This window comes from Schistocerca serialis, chromosome 2 (genome assembly GCF_023864345.2).
Source record: "Schistocerca serialis cubense isolate TAMUIC-IGC-003099 chromosome 2, iqSchSeri2.2, whole genome shotgun sequence".
Classification (NCBI taxonomy): Eukaryota; Metazoa; Arthropoda; class Insecta; order Orthoptera; family Acrididae; genus Schistocerca; species Schistocerca serialis.
The window spans coordinates 227,597,011-227,610,025 of NC_064639.1; the positions used below are offsets into that span (position 1 = coordinate 227,597,011).

The 13,015-nt window shown below is 42.9% G+C and overlaps 1 protein-coding gene and 1 non-coding gene across 6 annotated transcripts in view; both read left to right on the plus strand.

Annotated features, from left to right (window-relative positions):
- Positions 1-13,015, plus strand: part of LOC126456978 (stress-activated protein kinase JNK) — a 582,548-nt gene that overhangs the window by 167,114 nt on the left and 402,419 nt on the right. The gene's annotated exons all lie outside the window — the stretch shown is intronic.
- Positions 6,556-6,629, plus strand: Trnat-ugu (transfer RNA threonine (anticodon UGU)). The gene has a single exon. It is a non-coding gene; the product is annotated as a tRNA-Thr (tRNA).

The window sequence follows — 13,015 nt, forward strand, 5'->3', positions numbered from 1 at the left end:
CAGCGCTTCGTGGCGCGACTCCCTGACACGCCAAACGCAGTTGGCACCCATAAGGACGGCTGTCCGATCGACCAACGCATGAAAAACCCAAGATTTTTCGGAGCGGACACATCTTACATACAGGGCTATTCAAAAAGAAGGACCAGAATAAAAACCTTTATTGCTTCCAGACTACTAAATCAAATGTTCAAATGTGAGTTCCTAAGGGACCAAACTGCTAAGGTCATCGGTCCCTAGACTTACACACTACTTAAACTAATTCTAAGAACAACACACACACCCATGCCCGAGGGAGGACTCGAACCTCCTGCGGGAGGGGCCGCGCAATCCGTGAATGGCGCCTCAAACCGCACGGCCACTTCGCGCGGCAACTACTAAATATAGGAACACAACTGCAGCGTTCCAGGAAAGAGAAAAGTTCAGATTTTTATGCATTCAATGTGAGCACCATGTGCTACGCGACAAATATCAAAACGGTGACTCATTTCGTCCCACACAAGAAGCAGCTGGTCTGTCGTTATCGAATTCACAGCTCCAACAATGCGATGATGCAGACTTTAAAAAGTATCAGGCATGAGTGGGGGGGGGGGGGGGGGGGTAAAAACGAGGTCTTTTACGTAACCCCACAGATAAGTCACAAATTGTGTGGTCTGAAGACGTGGGAGGCCACCAATTGTGAGGTCTGAAGACCTGGGAGGTCACCGGCGATGAAGTTCATCTTCCGCTCCTCCTCCTCCAATCCAACGTCCTGGAATGATGTCATTCAAACTTCGAACGTGCTTACAGAAATCACGTCCAACGTTACCTGAATGACACCATTCCAGGCCGTTGAATTGGTAGAAGGAGCAGAAGATGAACTTCATCGCCGGTGGCCTCCCAGATCTCCAGACCTCACACGTTGTGACTTTTATCTGTACGTAAGTCAAAGACCGCGTGTCGTCTTCGTCTTCTCCCCCCCCCCCCCCCCCCCCCCCAACCCCCGATACTTTTTAAAGTCTGCGTCATCGTATTGTTGAAGCTGTGAATTCGATAACGAGAGACTAGCTGCTTCGTGTGTGGGACGAAATGAGCTACCGTTTTGATATTTGTAGCACAGCACATGGTGCTCACATGGAATGCATAAAAATTTGAATTTTTTTCTATCCAGGAGTGGCGGAATTGTGTTTCTATCTTTTGTAGTTTGGAATCAATAAATGTTTTAAACTGTTCCTTCTTTTTGAATAGTCTCGCATGATCGCGTAGCCCTCCAAGATCAAAATATTAATTAGATTCTAGATAGTGGCTTCTAAAATGGCTCGCCTTTGATCCTCATTGATTGCTTTAGGATTTTACGAAATCTGGTTAGTACGAAGACTCACTCTACACAACTGCGCAGTTCTTCTAAGTCGTCTAGGTACAAATGGACTACCTACTGTATGTTGGTTTCCCAGGTCAGACCTACTTATTGACTACAGGTAGCCCTGTACGCTCTCTTCGCGTTATATTTATCGCAATTTTCGGATTTAACTTACATAAAAACCACCGATTGTTTCAGGAATTAAACACGTAGCCGTACCATATTTTTCTGTCTCTTAGTTCTTTGTAATTACTTTGACCCACGCTTGTGTGGTAGACTTAGAAATTACTATTTTCGTAACATGTCTTGTTTGTTTCATTTCCGATTCTCAGTGTAATCGGAATTTATTTATTTCAGTGAGCCACGTAAATGAAAATACAGGGTGAGTCAAAAAGGACTTTACCCCATTGAAATGACATAGAAATTTATTGAGATAACTTACAGATGTGTCATTTTTAGCAAAAAACCTAAAGTTTGATTCACGTAATGAATCAGTACCCCGTTCCGCTACCAGGAGCGCCAGCGTAGTGTGGAGTTGAAATAGCTATTCTCACTGGCGCGGAGCGTGCTCGCTGTGTTTTGGTTTCATGAAACGAACTCTGCAACAGCTGTCCGGCGTAAATTTCTCACCGAATACGCAAAAAAATCACAAAGCAGGTCTACTACGTGCTTTTGTTATGATGAATGGAATCTAAGCAGCCGTTGCACAAGTTACGCCCGATTGGATGCCATGAGTATGGGAAGAAATTGATTACCGGTGGGATGTTTGCCACAGCACAAATAGAGTAGTCGCATCGAACCAAAATGACGCTTGTATGTGAAACTTGAGGCTGTTTGCTACAAAATTACGCATCTGTAAATTATCTCAATAAATTTCTGTATCGTTCCAAAGTCCTTTCGTTTTCCACTCGTCCTGTAAATCTAAGTCCATGCTGCGATATTAATTTAGGACATAAGCTTCTCGACCAACTGCTGTTTCATTGTCTGTCTAAAGCATAGATGTACGGTGGTGTTCGAGGGACATTCCCCAGACCTCAGTGATACCTATCGAGAGCAGAGCCTTCTTCATCAAGTAAACACCGTAGCAACTATCAGTCAGTCTTAATTAAAAGCATGCGCAGCAGCAATAGCAGCAAAGAAAGGACGTAATTTAGCTTTATAAACGCAGAGGTTCACTTTTCCTTCTTTACAGGGCAGTAAAGAGACCAAGACTTTCTCGAAGCTTGATTAAAATTTTACATTTTTATGACTGTGGAGTTTGGCAGCGTTATTGCAGCGTTGTACGGGCTTGTGGATATTTTGGCTACAGGGGTTCCGTTCCCATTACGCGTGCTTAATGAGCAGCAATATCAGCGCCGGACGGAGGAGAGTTAGCTGGGGCCAAAGATAGCCCGTTATCCGTTTATTGCATATTACCTTAAAAAAAACCTTTATGTTTACTGATATTTGCTTTGCCTCTCCTTGAGATACAGACAGCATAAACTTGCAGGTTTATTCGACGGACCTTTATTTTTTCCACGCTTTTTTTCTATTGGGCGCACAGTATTTTTTGTCTGTTACTGAGAATAACCGACAGTGATTAAAGGATAGCTATTTATCTCTAGGATGCATTTCCATGATTTTTTCAGTACAGATGTATATATGTTCAACTTACATATAATTAGTGCCGTAGTAAATGGTGGGCCAGACATTAAGGGTCAATTACACGAATGGCAGAGAAACCTTAACAGAGTACTTCGAGATCAGTAAATAATAGTGAGAAATGAGTATTTAATTTTTTTGTTGGTGTACAAACCTGCTGCTCAAAGCAGCAACGTAATCACATATCACCTGTTCAGAGATGCGACCGTTAATATCATTGCATACATTGACAATCCATGCAGTGACAGAAAATCCAGAGAGGTTCTGGTCATTTGTAAAAAAAAAAAAAAAAAAAAAAAAAAAAAAAAAAAAAAAAAGTGACAAGACGTAATCAGTATTTCACTGCGTGATAGCAATGGAAATGTTACCGATGACAGCGCACAAAGGCGAAGTTATTGAACACAGTTTCGCCAAAGAAGACACTCCGCTATTTAGAAATAAATAAGGGTTATAAAAAGTGTGAAGATTGTATTGTTGTGTTCACAGAACAGCTGAAGAAAATATGAGAAAAGACGCATTGAACAGTATTCTCAGTTATCCAGAATTTGAGCAAATATAGACAATTGAAATTCACCCTTAAAGTAGCGGTAAAGACAGATCGTTGAGTTACATTTTTGTTTATATCTTGTACTCATCTCCCTCACCCCTCGGAAAAAAATCAAAAAATTATACGAAATGCTATAAACATCAGAAACAATGATGTTTCTCTCCACTCCACTCCACTTGCACTGCAACTGAGTACTGATGAATGTTGTTTCAACAGCCTTATAAATATTGGGTGAGGTTTACAGCTCCGCCACACAAGGATGCACACCCATACACCTGAGTTTCACTGGCAGCAGAGCTTCAAAGCGGCATTGTAGACATACATTGTGGCCAACACACAATTTCAGCCTGCCACAACAGGAAGAAAGAACAGCAGTGAATTTGAGAATTTGAGCAATGCCCATTTACACGCTTCGTAAAGAGCGTTGCAAAGCGAGCGCAAAATACTGACGGAGAAAGTCCCACGTGATTAGCCCACAGTAGCAGCACCTACTGCGTCCACAGAGTAAGATGTCATGGCGTCGATTGCTAAAAAGGAATCACCTTTTTTGCTTTCTCTACGTCCGCTGCGTTATATAGCAGGGAACAACACTGAAAGAAGCAAACGGCCAATATTGGCGGGAAAATGGATGAGCAGATTAATAGATGAACTGACGGAAAGAGAGGAGAAGCTTGGCATTTTTTAGAAAATAACACCTTTTAGAGAACGAATGCTACTTTAGAAACTGAGGACGACGAGGATAATTATCAGTTCGTAATAGATCTTGTAGATAAAAAATTGAAATACCAGGTCTCTGTGATAAGGAAAACAAATACTTCTTCAGAGAAGTTTTCGGCAACTCATAAGTTCAAGTACACTCGTGAACCGAAGTCAAGAAACTACACACTCAGTACATATACATCCTCACTGCTAGCACCGCTTCCCCTTAGAGATCGAAATGAGAGGTATTTCTCGGTAGTACTATGAACGCAAAGTTCTTATTTTCATTTTCATTTTCATTTTCTCCACTGTTGTCTTCGGCCTACACTTTTGTAACATACTGAATATTTCCTGTAACGCTGTATCAGGTTTGCTCGTGTTGTAATCTTTACTTTTGTCGTAAAAAAAAAACCAGAAAAAACAAAAAAAAACACAGCTTCAGTTCATATTGTTCATTTGAAACACATACTACTACTTTGTACCAAGTTGCAATAGTCTACGTGCATTCTTATCGAAATCACTGTCAGCACGTAGCGGAACCTGTGAAGTGGACAACTGGAGGCGGCGTCAGCGATTGAAAGCACACTTGTGAGTCAAAGCTTCGGCCTATGTCAGCAACATTCATATATACTCGGATGCTGCTATAGACTTAGTAGATGCTGCGAATTTCGTCGGTTCACTTCTAAAAGAACGAACATGGCTATAGGCATGGTAGAAATTAAAATGCCTGCCTAACTTTTGATTCCCAATTAACAGGCACATTTGATCGTACTAATCTTCTGCTGTCTGGACCATGACCAGCATTGGACCTCTTCCTTTGTGGCAGGGGTTTCTGATTATTATTTAAAGAGTTGTAGGAGGCAACAGGGGAATTCTACAGACCAGAAGCCAGATGGGTCTGGTAAAATCTTGCACATATTTCCATAAACACACACATGGAAATGAGAGGTGGCATGTTACAATTAAAATATCGCATACCACACACATAGGAAATGCACAGAACTGATAGAAAGGTCTTGCTACAGGGCAAGACAAAGGGAACAGTCTGCGAAGTAAACGAGCGTTTTGTTAACTCTTCTAGTTCTTGATTGGAGAAAGATAAATTGTAATGATTATTATCCACGAGAAAAAGTAAACTGAAGCCCAGGAAGGGGCAGTACAAAGCATTATGACGCAAGCATGGATTATCTTTGTCGCGCCTACCGTATTGGTATGCAAACCGTTGGATTTCTGATGGTTCATGAACTAAATGACCGCGATTGCATTACCCCTCATGCGAAACAGTACTAAACGGAGCTGTAAGGCGCAGAGCTGTTACTCAGACCAGTCTGCAAGCACAAAGACATACAAATGGTGGCCACGTCTGTGCTACTGAACTCCATGGGCCTATTCCAACAAATAACTGCCAGCAACTGAAGACGAGAGGGTGTCTCCCGTCAGTTTTTTTACTGCATCGCAACCCAGTAAGCGTCCGGCGACAGAGAGAGAGGAGCCCGTAGCCAACCTAACTGGTGATGGTTTTGTTCTGGCCTGGAAGGCCTGGTCTCACGGTTCCGAAGTTGATTCCCTGGAGTGGCGGCAAGTCGTCGACAGAGGAGGGACACGCCGCGAAGTAGTCGTGATCTGGAATTCAGACCCAACTACTCGAACAGCAGTTGTGGCTGTTCGCCATATTGCAAATTCCTAGGAAGATTTAAATCAAAGCTCCGAAAATTTCTCCGCCCCCACGAGACAACATTGCTCTGGTTAGGCAAGCCTACCGTGATATCTGACTGCGGGGGAGAAATAGTGTGATTTAACTGACAATTAATTTAATCGAATTTGTGAATATTAGTCGGATGGACCTTAGTGATTTATCAAACGATTCGTAAATTTTCGTATATTTTGAATCCACCGTCAGAAAAGTAAAATGTGTTTCGTCTCTCTTTGTGAGAAAAGCTGGACAGGGTGGCAGGCGTTCCTATTGCACACGGTGTGGTAGGTTAGAGAGAAGTCTCTGCTCAACAACTAGCTTTCATATACGAAGACAGCAACTTGTTCTCGAAAGAACAGTTACTGTTGATGACCGTGCAGCTTTTCCCTGGAATAAATGATGACTAACTGAAAACCTCAGCTGCCGACAGGTGTTGTTGGTATATACAGACCTTCGTCTGTGCGAATGCGCACAGGTTGGACAAACTCTTACGGGAATTGCCAAAGCGTGCGCGAGTAATGAGTGGTTGGGCAAATGTCTATAAGGTACAATACATATATAGAATTGTGGACAGTTGGGAATGTGAGTCCCACGGGAAGCGTGCAAGGGATAAGTCCCTGCAGTCGCGCTATTCATCTGTCCTCGGTGGCTCAGATGGATAGAGCGTCTGCCATGTAAGCAGGAGATCCCGGGTTCGAGTCCCGGTCGGGGCACACATTTTCAGCTATCCACATCGAGGTATATCAACAACACCTGTCGGCAGCTGAGGTTTTCAGTTAGTCATCATTTAACTAGCTTTCAGTTCGGTGCAACATGCAGCCGCAAGGTGGGGCTAACGAATTCAGGCAGTCTGCGCAAGTGCGCGGAGTCTTGTTTCAAAGTGCTTGTGAATGGACACTTAAGAACACACTCCAAAGAGGGTGCGTTCCGTGTTTAGTGTACGCCAGTTTCCTGCGCAAGCTGCTATAAAGTAGCACACTAAGAAACGCGTGGCACGCGCTCGGCTAATGCAGTTCGTTTGCCGAGCAGCCAAATCCCGGCCTCTGCTACTCGGACCGCAGCCCCTTCAGCCACGTGCCGCGTCGAGTTGTAATTCCGCCAAGCTGCAGCCGTTATCCCCGGTATAAGCGACCGCGTCCTTTGAGCGCCTGCGTTCCGCTGCGGCGTTCAGAACGGGAATTCTCGCCGGCCACGGACCGCCGCCTTTGAAGCCGCTTGCTTGTCTGTGCCCGGGCTGGATGCAGATGTGATGTGTAGACGCAGAGGAGCAGCGGGCGATGGCTGCAGAGGAGCAGAAAGCCGCGCCCTCGCCACAAAGGGCTGACGACAGCGCGAGGGGGGCGGCCTTTGCGCCACGGTCGCCCGGCACGTGCTAATTGCGCACAACTATTCGACGCTGACGTCTCCTCTGAACCCGCGCTGCCTGCGGACGCCTCTGTCAGCGGCGGCGGGTTTTCTCAAATGTGTGCACGTCTATTCTTAAACTCTTCACGCTGTGCGATGCAGTTCTCATTGCTATCCTAGGATCTGCAGCCAGTGTCTGGGCGCACAAACTGCGATACAATCGATATGTCAATCAGAAGGCGTAAACAGGGCAGCGTGTTGCTGTGGCTCACAGGAGCCTTTGGGACAAAATCGGTGGAGGCACCATTACTCACACTAGCCTACGCACAATAGATACTACTGTCAGATAAAAGAAACGGCAACCAAGCTAGAACTAATGTTATGGGAAGTCCATCAGTGGCAAAGAGACTTGGACACTATCACAACAGATCGAAGACTACAGGATATATTTCAAAAAATCAGGGAGAGGATACTAATGTGCCTTGTAAACCCATCTAGCTGTATATTTTTTTGAAAAAACTATGTCTGTTGCACGTAAAAAGAAGTGAATACAAAATCTAAGGAGCCAGTCCCGTGGAAAGTACCCAGTAAAATCATTTTTATTGATAAACAAGGAACAAAAAATTCATAGTGATAACAAGATTAAGAAAATAGAAAATTTCATACAAAAGCTACTTCGTAAAGTATCCGTCCGCCATATGAATATGAGTAAAATTCATGCCCAGGGACGAAACTTCAATGCTGACCCACGGCACACACTAGCGCCAGCCAGCCCAAGCACAGTCTGCCACCTATTGTTTTGAGCGGCTCCGGGATAGTGCAGTTCTCAAAACTGGCCGTAAGGCTAGTGAGACAATCCAGACTGAAAAAACACTTACAAGATCGCTAAAGTAGTCGGTAGACCTAGGTCGACGTTACAGCCGATAATAAACCGCTCTTGCTTAACCGAACATTGAGAAACGAACCACGGACCGACACCCTCGCTTATTGACCGATGCAGAAGTGATGGGAATCAAAGTTGTCTGAGGAGTAAAAGAGTCGAGGGGCAAGCAGGTATATGCCAACACAGTAAGAAATACCTGCAAACATGTACGGATATAGGTAACTCGCAAGAAATTTTGCGCCAGTGAAGAGTATCCGAAGAAACGTTTTGATTTTGTCCAGAAACATAGATTCAAGAAGGTACACTTCAGTAATGGAGTTATATTTTCTGATTAAAGTAAAAGTAACATACGTGTCGTGTACAATACTGATACAACTCAACACGCCTCCTCAGAGCCCAGATATTAATCCTGATGAACACCTTTGGAAAGTGCTGGAAGAGAACGTCAGAGAAAGACAAACTTTAACAAGAAAGACTTAAAATATGCTGTTCAAGAAGAACGGGACAAAATCTTGTCCTCTGTGACAGCAGACGTTTGCAAGCAGTAATGACTACAAAGTGATGCCCAATGAATATAAAGTTTTGTTATTTAAACTGTGTCTTCAGTCTTTAAATGTAAAAAATAGGAGTGGACGGATTACTTTATGTAGTAGCTTTTGTATGAAATTTTCTATTTTGTTAACCCTGTTATTGCTGTGAATGTATTTTATTCTTTGTTTTTTAATAAAAATAAAATATGGACGTACTTTCTTCAGCATTGGCTCTTTAGATTTTGTATTCGCTTCTTTTCGAGTGCCACAGATTGACATTTTTGAAAAATATACAGCTAGACGAACACTGTTTGGATTCACTGCGGAGCCATGCCGGGCCTTGGTCCATAAAGTTAATATTTAAGTGCGATAGAGAAACGTCCGACAAATGTGAAATCATGTGGCGACGTTGGTACACCAGACCATATCGAACTAGATGTGTGGACTCAAATAACAGCCATTTGTACACTAACAACAAGTGACACTGTTAGAGACAAACAAAAATGGCACCTGCTCAATGAAGTAATAAGTAAGGTATCCGCGAGGGAACTGAGGAAAATTTTCGCTGACACTGGAATGAATCTATACAGCGAGAACGGCCAGCACCAGTGGATACGTGGCCAACAACGTGGCAGCTATAGCAGAACCAGTAGAGGGAAACAGTCTGGAACCGCACGACCGCTACGGTCGCAGGTTCGAATCCTGCCTCGGGCATGGATGTGTGTGATGTCCTTAGGTTAGTTAGGTTTAAGTAGTTCTAAGTTCTAGGGGACTTATGACCACAGCAGTTGAGTCCCATAGTGCTCAGAGCCATTTTTTGAAGTAGAGCGAATAACAACTTGTCGATGACCTGCGTAGGTCTACTATCAAAAGTCACATGGCAGGGGTGGTGTGATAGATCGGTTAAGACCAGCTGAATGAATCAGACAGGATTTCAGACGACGGCGTTAGCTGTGGTCCCATCTCAGGACCGACAAGCGGTGGGCTTGGGATTGTTTGGGGATGGTATGGGTTTCCTAGAGCTCCGGATCTAGCAATTTAACATGTTGTCCCCAGCAATCAATCGCAAAGACGTAAGTAGTGTTAGAGAACAGGTCATACACGTAGAATTCCGCAACAGATTTGTTTCGATTTCCATTTTGACGATTAACCCCTCTCGCTTGTCTCTGGTTATTTTGTTTTGCAGTATTATCTATTAGTATATTTTCTGTGATTTGGACTTCTCTTAAGTCCTCAGTTTCCCTAAATCGATTTGGTTGGTTTTTTGTTGCGCAAGTAGTCAACTTATTTTTGTAGTTCGAGGATTTATTCTTTGGCTTTTTCCAGGGTCACGACTAGGAGAGCCATATCATCCGCAAAGGCTAGGCAATTGACTTGGATGTCTTTGTTTTTTGTTCCCAGTCAGATTCCACTATGGATGTTCGTGTTCCACTGTCTGACTACTTTTCCTAGGACGCAGTTAAATAGCAGTGGGGAGAGACCATCTCCTTACACACGATTTTATATTAAAAAGGCAGAGAGTTCTCCCATGAATTTGACTTTGGAGTGTGTGTTCGTATGGGTTTCTCTGAATGGGTTTGTGGTGTTGCTGTCTAGGTTTTAATTCGTTTTGTATAGAGACCAAAGATCTTGTGCGTTACATGAGTCTATGGCATTTTTGTTGACATTTTTCCAAAGTTGAGCTTTGATTTGATTTTCTCGCGAGGCCTTATAGGTTTTGAGATGAGGAATGACCGAACTGTAATTCCTCAGTGGAGTGTGGTTCAGAGTAAGGGTTGGGTGTTGTTGAGGTCTTAAAGTCCATTTTTTTCCATGGGGTCATCATACTCGAGAAGGCTTCTGAAATGTTCTGCTACTATTTTGCATTTATCCCTGTTGTTGTGGGAAATATTTCCGTTTTTGTCTTGGAGCTGAACAGTCGGTGGGCAGTATCTGTTTATTTTTTGTTTAAAAGTCTTACAAAAGATCCTTGTGTTGATTTTGATGAAGTCTTCGTTGATTTGGAAGAGGAGTTGGTCTTCTTGGGATTTTTTAAATATTTTTTCTCACTAATTTTCGTACATTTAAAGAGTTTCGTCTGTTATGTCCGTTTTCTATGATGGCCACTTTTGCCACGCTTTTCTTCTTACTTCAAGGTGTCTGTCACAGTCTTCTATCCACTAGACATTTTTTGGCTTTATGGAAGCTAATTGTTCAGCTATTAGGCATTCTTTTATTTGATCCCAGTTTTCGTTTTGCATATCTTCAGTTGCGAGGGGAAACTCCGTGGATTTCATCTTTTCTAGATTGTATTTTCTTCTTTCAGGGTTGTTGTTTCCATTTTTTTGTTTTGGGGATGATTCTATTTTACAAAGTTAGTGATTGGAATCTAGGTTGGCTCCTCTGAGGACTTTGACATTTTGTATTTCTTTATGGAACTTCGGTTTGGTTGTCACGTGATAGAACTGGAATTCACATAGATGTGGGTTTGGTGAGTTCGAGGTAGCTTTTTAAAGGCTGTGGATTTCAGGATCATGTTGCTTGCACGGCATAGTTCTACCAGTCTGATGCCATTTTGGTTAGTTCTATTATGTGCTGTGTAGTTTCAATCAATTTTTGTTGTACGAGGGTAAGTCAATTATTATCCACAAAGTAATTATAAAATTTTATTGTAATTAAAAGAGGAACTTACAAGGACATCACTTTTCGACATAGTCTCCTTGCGTTTCATCGCACTTGGTCCATCGTGTACAAGCTTCCTGGTGCTCTCAGAAAAGAAAGTTCTCTGTTGAACTGCGAGCCAGGAATGCACTGCTTCTTTCAGTGCTTAGTCCGAGGCAAATTAACGGCACCTTAATACCTGTTTGAGTGGACCAAACAAGTGATAGTCAGAAGGGGCAAATCGGGACTGTATGGAGGATGATACAGTACTTCAAATTTGAGTTTCTGGAGCGTTTCAGCAGTGTGGGCAGCAGTATGCGGACGGACATTGTCGTGCAACAACACAACACCTTTTGACAGCAATTCTCGGCGTTTGCTTCGAATTGCAGGCTTTAGCCTGGCAGTAAGCATCTCACTGTAACATACACTGTTTGTATTTGTGCCCCTTTCCCCATAATGTTCCAGTACTGGGCCTTGTGCGTCCCAAAATCCCGTAAGCATCAGTTTTCCTGCGGGCTGTTGGGTCTTGAACTTTTTCTTGCGCGGCGAATTTCTATGTTTCCATTCCATACTCTCCCGTTTACTCTCCGGCTAGTAATGATGGATCCATGTTTTGTCATCTGTAATGACCCTAAGAAGTTGTCCACTTCGTTACCATAGCGATCAAAATGCTTTTTGAAGATGTCCAAGCGCGTTTGTTTATGCATCTGTGTGAGTTGTTTTGGGACCCACCTTGCACAAACTTCATCAAACCCAAGTCTGTTGTGGATGATTTCGCAGGCAGAACCGTGACTAATTTGCATATGATGTGCCACTTCGTCAATAGTTAATCGTCTGTCTAAGAGAATCGTGTCACGTGAACGCTCAAAGGTTTCTTCATTTGTGGCGGTAAACGGTCGTCCGGCTCCTCCATCTTGCGTAACACCTGCGCGACCATTTCGGAATTTTTCATCCATTCGTAAACACTCCGTTGTGGCAAAACACTGTTCCCGTACTGTACCGGAAGTTTTTGATGAATTTTGGCCCGTGAACGCCTTCCGAACACAAAAAACGTATCACTGAACGTTGCTCTTCTTTGGTGCAAATAGAGAGCGGAGCAGCCTTGATTAACAGCACGGCAGCGATAACGAAAGTAACCTGGGTACCTGAAAAATTGCGGAGATATAACAACAAATAAACAAAGCATGCGTCATCAACGTATAACGACAGTACTACCAAAATTAAACAAAAATATAACTGAATTGCGGATAGTTATTGACTTACACTCGTATTTCTTCTACTTCCCTATCTGGACATTGAAGCCAGCCATTAGTGGACATTGGTGCACTGGAAATTTTTGTATATCATCGAGTTGGTTACAGAAAGTTTCACCTTTTCTTTGTCCTTTCTATTGTCTTCATATATGGGAGCATGCGCATTCACGATGGTGTACACTTTGTTAGCACATTTGAAGATAAGTGTGAAGAGTCTTTCAGTTTGCGATTCAAAATTGGAAATAGAGTCCAAAATATTTTTGTGTTTTATGAAAGCAGTTCCAGGGTGTGGATTGCTTTTCGTAATTTTTTTGCTCACCTTTCCTTTGTGTATTCTGAAGCTTCCAGAATCAACATTGTTATCATTCATTAATCTGGTTTCTTGTAGGGCCTTTATGAAAATTTTGTGGTTCTTACGTCTGTAAGATGTTTTAATTTTCCAGTTTTTA